The following is a 10,864-nucleotide window of genomic DNA, read 5'->3' as shown; positions in this document are numbered from 1 at the left end:
GGTGTAAAGTTTCAGAGCTTGCGGTAGGAATCCGGAGACGTGGTAGAAAAAAAGCAGTCCGATATGCTCTGGGTTGATATCGCACTGTGCAGACTGGCAGGAATTGACCGGGCTGAGGCTGGCTGATGTCCAAGTTAACGTTGATGACCGCTAGCAGTGGCTAACTGACTACTATAATTCAGTGCGACTCGAGTTTCGCCATCAGCTGGAAGACAGTGTCCCTTTTTGGTCAGTGTCAGTGGAGGAAAGGAAGGGGGGGGGGGACTTTGAGAGGTGGACCCTCAGTTTGCTGCTCTCTCCTTCCACTGAGACTGACCATCAGATGCAGACACCATCAGCCCAGTAAAAATAAAAAGCTAATTATTTCAATATATGCTCACAAAGCTGTGCCTCGCAAGTAATACAACAACTGATATATTATCGGTGTGATCCGTCCTACGTCAACATTTTTTATATAATAAAAAAAATGGTCTGAACAACAATGCATTGGCAGAGCAAAGTCAATATGCAGTGATAATGTATTGGGCCTATAGCCTACTGCACAAACCTCATTGCTACAGTACTGTTTTTATAGGTTAATAGGTTAATGTTTCATAGGCTTACGTTTTTTTAAAGTCATGTTAAAAGAAAATCTGAGTGGTAGATCTCTGCTTGCATTTGGACTCAGAAAAGGTTGGTGACCACTGCTGTAGGTCATGTAACTGTTTGTAACATGCCATATGTTTTGTGGACTTCACCGGACAGATGTTGCTTTCCAGTTATGTGATGAAACAAAGGTGTGATTGAATTTATTCTGCCACTTTGTCTTCTTATTGTCTCGGGCTTAGGTTTATTTATCACAGTGTCAAGGCACATAAACTAACAGGTTATAGAGCAAATAACGCAATTATCACAACACATAGGTTGTAGTATGTTTTTTTTCCTGGCTTGGCGTCCCAGGTGATTTTACCTCCACACCGCTACTGATAGTTAATATTTATTTAACAACCCCTTGAAAACAACACACAGTTGTCAATGGTTTTAGTGGAGCTGGGAGTGTCCTTGCCCCCCAGCAGGCAAATCAAAAGCACCGCACCTTATTGTGATGTTGTATTGGTAACGACCAATATTTGCAATAATTCCCCATAATGCAACATTAACTTACAAAACCTTTTGTTTTAGTCTCATTTTCAACAAAAGGGTTTTCATATCATTTTTTCTTGTCTCTTCTTCTGAATACATTTGCTCTGATAAATATGGTCTTGCTGTAACAGCTGTTTGAAGAAGAGGACCAAGGTACAGCGTGGTACGTGTTCATGATTTTTAATAAAACTGAACACTAGAACAAAAAAATAACAAAGCAGCACAAACAAAACAGTTCTGTCTGGTGCAGACACACAAAACAGAAAATAACTACCCACAAAACACAGGTGGGAAAAGGCTACCTAAGTATGGTTCTCAATCAGAGACAAAGATAGACAGCTGCCTCTGATTGAGAACCACACCCGGCCAAACACACAGAAATAGAAAACATAGAACACAAAAACATAGAATTCCCACCCCAACTCACGCCCTGACCAAACCAAAATAGAGACATAAAAATGATCTCTAGGGTCAGGGCGTGACACTTGCTTCAGTGCATTAGAATTAAACACCTTTTTAAAATGAATAAATACCCATAGTAATGAGCTACTGATGAGAATAGAAAAAAATATATTAATTGTATGCTTTCTGCTTTGTTTTGCACGGTTAGCAACGTAAAATGTATTTTTTATTTATGTTTCTTTGCTTGTTTGGGGTTTCATGAGGTTGTTTGCTAGACTATGGAAGATGTGTATTGATAGTCAAGCAATACGAAAGGAGGCTATCTAAAAAATATAATATTATAGACAACTGCCCTCAATTATACCATCACTGGGGACCAAACTTTGGTGTTACGTATATTGAACTTACTACAGTTTAGATACAACATTATATTCTATGGTGCTAGAGCACCCCTTAATAAAACAAGTTTGATCTTCTCTTTTAAACTGGTCTATGGTAAAGAAGAAAAAAGTGCACCAGGAACTGTGCACTAAGCTAATATACGTAGATCAGTGCCATATCCTGACAGTCAAGTTACAGTCTGTTACATGGTCATCGTGTTGGGTCACCTGATATTGATGTTGTCATGCTCTCCATCATCAAGCCCCTCTTTTTGGACTCCAGACTAAATGTGACTCCTCTCCCAGGACTTAACTACTACTATTGGATATATAACCGCAATGGCAGGACACATGATACTCAGGACACAAGTCCAGGTACTGCAAGCCCAAGCAGAGGCAACCAACCTGACCAATGATGGTGTACTACACTACACTCCCTCCCCTACCCACTTGCTTCTGACAGACTGATTGGCCAATGCTGGAACAAGCTATTTTCCTTAAATGTTTGGGACATTGTCAGGCAATGCAAAGTTCTTGGGACATCTTCCTGTAAAATGTGTTTATACTGTAACATTAGAATATTTTATTTGCTGAAATTGTTGTAAATATGTACTTATACAGCATGTTTATTTGATGTTTCAATATTGATTAGGGTAATAAAATATACTGCCTAAAATCTTGCAGTGTATGAAAATCTTTTTGGGCTCTACTGTATTGGGATTGTTTTGCGGTAGCTAATGAGTGTTCTTTAGCCCATGGGTAAACAGAAGTAAACTTTCAGAAGCAGAGAAGGTTTTCCTTTCAGTCTCAGTCAGAGATGTCTGGGCAGACTTGTCCCCTCTTTAGCTCTGAGAACAAAGGCAGTCCTATCCAGGCTCCAGCCCTGATTGGTTTTGACTCAGCAGAATCGTGAGCATTTGGGAAATCTGAGACCGCTGTAAAAGTCATGTTAGACCACCAGAATACAAGGCAGGAGTCAGTTTAGCCTTTACATTGAGTATACGCTGTCTGTACTATCACACAAGAACAAATGAGTGCCATGCTTTTAGAGGCATGTTTCACACTGTCCAAACAATTGCAGAGGCTGTCGGAGTCAAGGGCATATTAACACAGTCAGAAAGAATACAACAGTTTTAGAGAGGAGAAGCATGAGTCTGAGAAATGGTGTGCTGTGCAATTATCTTCTTCACAGTCCATGGGGTAACAATACTGGCTTAATCAAATGTACAATGCCCATGAGTTCTGGGCTATGAATAGTGAAATTCTAGCAGCGCGATTAAATGTCTATTGTGGTTATTGAGGGAAGGTAACTTTGTTAGGCATGTTTTGAATAGATTTTTGGTTTGTGTGTGTGTGTGTTCACGCGCAATAATGCAAATAAAATATTGCCATACATTTCTAATGTGAATGCAATTTTTTTATGTAAAAGAATGCCCTGCGCCTTGAAGGGTATTTATTGACAAGCCAGACAGCCAATCTCTGCTTCCGTATACTGGCCAATCAACTCACAAATATTTAGATTTTTTATTGTCACATACGCTGGATAATGTGTTGTTTTACAGCGTCAGAGATAGTAGTATGTAGCGCCTGGGGCAAGTGCCTTGCTAAAAAAAAAAAAACACCCTTCCCTTTCGTGAACTAACACTCGCACTTTACTTTTTCCTACTAGCACTGACTGTTAGCTAGCTGCTTAATTGAGGAAAAATGTACTTACTATGACTTAGCCTTGTGAACAGGAAAATCAGTGGCAGAACTTAAGCTTGTGCCTGAGGTCGTAAGGTCATAAGCTGAGGTTGTAAGCTGCTGTTTTGCTGTAATCAGCAAATTTTTGACTAACCTTTACTTAGAAATACTTCCTTTCTTTAGACCCGGCGCCAGAGCGAATCGGTTGGACGAGCATTGGATTTCCATTGGGGAAGGCTCGTGTTTTTTCCAGGGAAGTGCCGACAGCCTAATGTACTGAGATGAAACATTAAATGTATACAACGGGTGGGAATGGAAATCCCGTTGTTATAGAAAATGCACAGCATACATACCCATGGTCACGTTCCATGCGTTGATATGGCCTACTGGCAATCAAAAGCCTCTCACCAAAGGCCCGTAGCCATCCTTCTCAAATAGCATAGAGTAAAAAAGAAATACACCAGTTGGTCCCTTATGGCAGAGGATATCCCTGCCCATGCCTGTGCTGTGGACATCCTCGCCCTATTAAGTTTTGCTGTTAAGTATTACAAATGAACAGAATTCCAGAAAACATTCACCCAGATAATTTCCAGAGCCAGCCCCGGATTCCACCATAATTGCAAAATGTTTTATTTACTGCTGTAAATCCAGCTAGTAGGATCCTACATTGAATAATTGTCAAAGATAACGATGAGTCGTCGTTCAGCAGATTGACCCTCATCGATCTAGACAGCACCAAGCATATGGTCAGTCCAGAATGTGAGAATCCCAGAACATATGCATAAGAGTACCAAGCACCAGTACCAGTGCAGAACAGCACCAAGCATATGTCACTACAGAACATATGCATAACAGTACCTACAGCATTTGTACAGAGTGTGCGGTTTGTATTTAAAGTTAGCAATCTAGTTAATGTGTTTCAGGTTTCCACTTCCTCAGGTGTTGATCCCAACTCAGTAGCCTGGGATATTAAGTCGTCCACATCAAGATGTATGTAATAAATGTCTATTGAAACTATTTTTTGTTATCAAGAAAGGAGTCCTATTTTGACAGTAAAATATAGCTACTCTAGTCTAATTGTCAACCCAAAATGTATTCGTTTGGACAAAATATGTTCAGTCATGTGTTCCTGCTTGGACGAGTTAGAGGAAACAACTTTTTTCTTGAATACCACAGTGGTCTATTTATTACACTTCGTAATAAAAGCACTATGAATGACTTTATGATGATTACTCATGGGCTGGTGCCACCGACTGTAGAAGTTAGTGGCAGCAGTGACACCAGGGGAAAAGGTTAGTCTGGAGCCCTGTAATAGTAATTAACACTTACAGTAGGCAAGGTGTTGATTCAGGGGAACACATGACAGGCACTCATTTGCAATATAGCCTAACTGTTAGTTTGGCTTTCCTAATGTATAAGGCTTAAGCAGACAGGCAGGTAGAAAGAACAAGAAGAAGCACAGTGACAGCACAGAAGATGTTGAGACAGATATACAGCACACAGGTAGGCAAACCAAATGGCTAGAGCAGAGACACAGCTATAGTGGTGAGTTGTGTCGTGATGTTGGTATTATTGTGACGACTGCTATTCATCAAATAATTGTCTATGTTTATAATTACAGGATTAAATGAATCAGGTAACCATTGAGTCAGTAACCTGGGGCACCATGGAAAAGTTGGTTTAATGAGTTACCGTTTCCCAAATTAACTCAAAGAATATCAGAGTATCGACTTCCTAGCAGTCACTAATTAATTAATTTCCTAATCAGTCTCATTCTGAATGTCGCATAATTCGTAAATCTGCACAAACCCGGGGCTCACTAAATCATTGCGTACCACACCAATTGAGTTAATTATTTATTTACTAACAAGCTAAATGATAATATAAGATACACATGCAAACAGTCTAGGTTATTGGTTAGATCTTCATATAAATGGCAGCAGGTCCCTAGCGGACCAACGCAATATGATGCGTTACACAAAATGGAGATTTAAAGAGAGAGCGAGAAAGTGCACGAGATAAGCACATGTGGATACATTTGTAAACTATGCTTAGCCCTAACACCTTGCCCCGAACTGCCGCTCTTATGGGTCAGAATTATAATGAATGTATTTACTTGAAGGTCTCCATTGGGTATCTCTTGGACCGAGTTCCGCTTAGTGGAAAAGGTTCTGTAATGAACACGATGGGAGACAGAGAGCTGGTTTCAAGCACACGGCGCAGCAGGTGTTTATTGTGAAGGACCACAGGAGGAGGCAGGTAGCTGGGTTCAGGGGCAGGCAGAAGGTCATACACGTGGGGGTCCAGAAAGGCAACAGTACAGGCAGGGAATAGGCAAAAGGTGTTGTTAGTGAGGCAGGCAAAAACTATCAAACATGGGAGGAGTAAACTACAGGAAAAACAAAGCTCTGAATAGAAGTGTGTCACAAAACAAACAATTCCTCACAATGATGGGGTGCAAAGAACTGAACTAAATAGTGTGATAATGACTTACAGGTGAGTGAATAGGTGATCAGAATTCAGGTGATTGGAATCTGGATAGTGAGCTGTGTTCAGGGGATCTATGTGTTTGAGTGTCACGGCTATTGAAGGAAGTGGACCAAGGTGCAGTGTGGTGAGCGTACATTTTATTTTATTATAAAAAAATGACACCAACAAAACAACAAACGCGAAAACAACCGTGAAGCTACAGGCTATGTGCCATAAACAAAGTCAACTTCCCACAAAGACAGGTGGAAAACAGGGCTACCTAAGTATTGCTCTCAATCAGAGACAACGATAGACAGCTGTCCCTGATTGACAACCCAACCCGGCCAAAACATAGAAATACAAATAATAGAATATAGAATACCCACCCCAACTCACACCCTGACCAAACCAAAATAGAGACATAAAAAGGATCTCTAAGGTCAGGGTGTGACATTGAGAGTGTGAGCTGGAAAGTGGGCTGGAAAGTGAGCTGCATTCAAGGGATCTACATGTTTGAGAGCGTGAGTTGGAAGCAGACGTTATAGGTTCGGCTGACAAATTCTCTTTCCATGGCCGCGTCTCCTTCGTTACCGGGTGTAGATCTCTGTCCACACAATGTCAGTGTCCTTTCTCTTAGTGGTCTGTTACCTTGCATTAGTTCATCAATCCCTCTATACCTCTCCCTCTCTGGTGGGAGTAAGAGATGTCTCTGTAGAACTGTGATCCGAGGTGTGGCATATCAAGAAGCTGATTACACAGCATTATTACACAGGTGCACTTTGTGCTGGGAACAATAAAAGGCCACTGTAAAATGTGCAGTTTTGTGTCACAACACAATGCCGTAGATGTCTCAAGTTTTGAGGGAGCATGCAATTGACAATGTCCACCAGAGTTGTTGCCAGAGAATTAAATGTTAATTTGTCTACCATAAGCCACCTCCAACGTCGTTTTAGAGAATTTTGCAGTATGGCATTTTGTGGGCAAGTGGTTTGAATGCACATAGATACCGTGAGAAGATCCTGAAGCCCATTGTCGTTCCATTCATCTGCCGGCATCATGTTGTAGCATGATAATACACAGCCACATATCGGATCTGAACACAATTCTTAAAAGCTGAAAATGTCCCCGTTCTTCCATGGCCTGCATACTCATCAGACATGTCACCCATTGAGCACGTTCGGGATGCTCTGGATTGACGCGTACTCTTGATTGACAGCAACTTTGCACAGCCATTGAAGAAGAGTGGGACAACATTCTACAGGCCACAATCAACAGCCTGATCAACTCTATGTGAAGGAGATGTGTCATTCTACATGAGACAAATGGTGGTCACACCAGATACTGACTGGTTTTATGATCCACACCCCTACCTTAAAAAAAAAGATATCTATCTGTGACCAACAGATGCATACCTGTATGCCCAGTCATGTGATATCCATAGATTAGGGCCTTATACATGTATTTCAATTGACTGATTTCATTATATATCTTTGAAATTGTTGCATGTTGCATTTTATATTATTGTTCAATATACAGTGCCTTCAGAAAGTATTCACACCCCATGACTTTTTCCACATTTTGTTGTGTTACAGCCTAAATGTAAAATGGACTACATTTAGATTTTGTTTTGTCACTGGCCTACACACAATACCCCATAATGTTAAAGTGGAATTATGTTTTTCGGAATTTCTACAAATTAATTAAAAATGAAAAGCTGAAATGTATTGATACAATAAGCATTCAACCCCTTTATTATGGCAAGCTTAAATAAGTTCAGGAGTAAACATGTGATTAACAAGTCAAACAATAAGTTGCATGGACTCACTCTGTGTGCAATAATAGTGTGTGACTACCACATCTCTGTACTCCACACATGAAATTATTTGTTAGGTTCCTCAGTTGAGCAGTGAATTTCAAACACAGACTCAACCACAAAGACCAGGGAGGTTTTCCAATGCCTCGCAACAAAGGGCATCTGTTGGTAGATGGGTTAAAAAAATAAGCAAACATTGAATGTTCTTTTGAGCATGGTGAAGTTATTAATTACACTTTGAATGGTGTGTATATATATATATATATACGGTAAATATATATATATATATATACTCCCAGTCACTACAAAGATACAGGCATCCGGCATCCTAACTGAATTGCCGGAGAGGAAGAAAATCGCTCAGGGATTTCACCATGAGGCAAATGGTGACTTTAAAACAGTTGCAGCGGTTTAACGGCTCTAGTGGTGGCTGCATCATGTTCTGGGTATGCTTTTAATCGTTAGGGACTGGGAAGCTTTTCAGGATGAAAAAGAAACGGAATGGAGCTATGCACAGGCAAAATCCTAGAGGAAAATCTGTCTCAGTCTGCTTCCACCAGACACTGGGAGATGAATTCACCATTCTGCAGGACAATAACCTAAAACGCAAGGCCAAATCTGCATTTGTTTACCAAAAAGACAGAGAATGTTACTGAGGGTCCGATTTACAGTTTTGACTTAAATCTACTTAAATCTATGGCAAGACCTGAAAATAGTTGTCTATCAATGATCAACAACCAATTTGATAGAGCTGGAATAATTTTGATAAAAATAATAATGAGACTGTTGCACAGTCCAGGTGTGGAAAGCCCTTAGAGACTTACCCAGAAAGACTCACAGCTGTAATCATTGCCAAAGGTGTATCGACTCAGGGGTGTGAATACTTATGTAAATGAGATATTTATCTATTTAATTTTCAATACATTTGCTAACATTTTTAAAAACATGTTTTCACTTTGTCATTATGGGGTATTGTGTGTAGAAGGGTGAGATTTTTTTTCTTCTTGTATTTCATCAATTTTGAATTCAGGCTGTAACGCAACAAAATGTCAAGGGGTGTGAATACTTTCTGAAGGCAGTGTAAGTAGAGTGTGTAGGGTCGGGGTATAGGGTGTATGTGTGGGGATGGGAGTTGCCGTCAATAATGGCTTATTCTTGGCCATCTCCGAGGAATTGGGTTATGCAAAAAAACACATTTTCATTTTACACCTCATACTTGTACAGGTTACCCACTACATGCAGTCAAACAGGACAAATATAAGCACACCCCTATTTGACCATTTTTTTTTAGGTAACTTAAATTTATTCAACTATGTATTTTATTTAGACAGACAAGGAGGCACGGTAGGGCAGACACCGCCCTCTAAGGCCCGCCCACAACGCCAGGCCTGGTCCAGTTGCAGGTGGAACTCCAAAATCCAAAGAATTTTCAGAAAAGAGAAAATGGCATCTTGTGTGTAAATCTTTGTTTTTGATGTTTGGGTCACACTGTGTGATGCGCTGTCATCTTCATGGCACTTAGAAATTACTACTTCCTGCAAAGATGTTGGGAAATGTGAGATCTCTGGCAGCTAAGATGGCAAGGAACCTCCTCATGCAGTGCGAAAAGTGGATTTTACATTTTCTGAATATTCTCTGCTTTTTGGAGTACCACCTGCAACTGGACACAGAAGTTTAGAAGTCAACGGTGGCTTCCGAATCGAGAACGAAGAAAGTATCGCCAAGTAAAGGTTGGACTAAAATTTGCTGATTACCCTTAAACAGCAGCCTCGTATCAACAGCAAGCTGTAACAGATAATGTCGGACTAGTCATATTATTTATTGGCTAACTATGACTGATATATATATAGTTGTCTCACCTAGTTATCTTAAGATGAATGCACTAACTGTATGTCGCTCTGGATAAGAGTGTCTGGTAAATGACGGAAATGTAAGGAGTCTCTTGCATTTGGTTCACTTCTGAATGTGGTACATATCATAAGGTCTTGCTTCTGTCCAGATATCAGTATACATGTTCATGTTTTTGGCCTCTCTGTAGCACCATAGCCTCTATGCATGTTGTTATTTGTAAACCTTTACATTTGACATGTGTAACTTGCTTGTATCTGGTGCTTGTATCATGTAATGGTTATTTAGTCTTTTATGCATGTTTCTTACAATTGTTATTTTTCTTGCTTAAAGAAACCACACACACAAACTCTTAAGTGTATATGGAGTGTGTTGGTGGGTGATTGAATGACAAACCTGTGCAATAAATCCCCCCTTTTTTTATGACAGCTTGACCTCTGCTGTGACCAAACAGACCTGTGGTGGTTCAGCCCAACTACTTTAGTCAGGTAGGTTTTCTATTATATTCAGGTAAGCTTTCTTTCTATTAGATGTCTTTATCATTTATAGGGTTTGAGTTATCCATTCCAATTCAATAGCCCCAATGACATTCATAGTGTTAAATTATTCAATTGTCAATTTCTTTTTAAAATACTCTTTACCTTAGTTAAAAATCCAGTAGGTGGGATAGCAAAGAGTCTGACATTCAGACTGACACTTTGAGTATTGGAGTTTAAGAGCTGTGACATGTCCATAGAAAGATAATTCTGTAAACACACAGTGCAAAATTAAATCAGTAAACCAATTATCCCTGTAATATGATAACATGTGGTCGGTCGTCCAGACAGAGGCAGCGTCCTCTCGGTAGGGATGTACTGTCTAACATGACCACGAGGTGGCGGTATTAACTCAGATTTAAAACAACTGCAAATGCAGTCCAAGGAGCAGCTCTTTGCAGTAAAACATAATGGGCCAATTGCAACCATCGAAAACCACCAGATTATCGCCCGTCGATCTCTCGTTAAACCGTCAATATGCACTAAAATGCACATCTGATCTCAATTGCAACAACATTGGCCAGCGATTTACTGCTCACTATCGTAGATGTCAAGGTTATCTTTTAGTCCTGATTGCAGCCAACATTTTTCAAGACTATTTCGTTTTCTGG

This window comes from Oncorhynchus mykiss, chromosome 23, assembly GCF_013265735.2.
Source record: "Oncorhynchus mykiss isolate Arlee chromosome 23, USDA_OmykA_1.1, whole genome shotgun sequence".
NCBI classification, from domain to species: Eukaryota; Metazoa; Chordata; class Actinopteri; order Salmoniformes; family Salmonidae; genus Oncorhynchus; species Oncorhynchus mykiss.
This window is presented reverse-complemented; position numbering follows the sequence as displayed.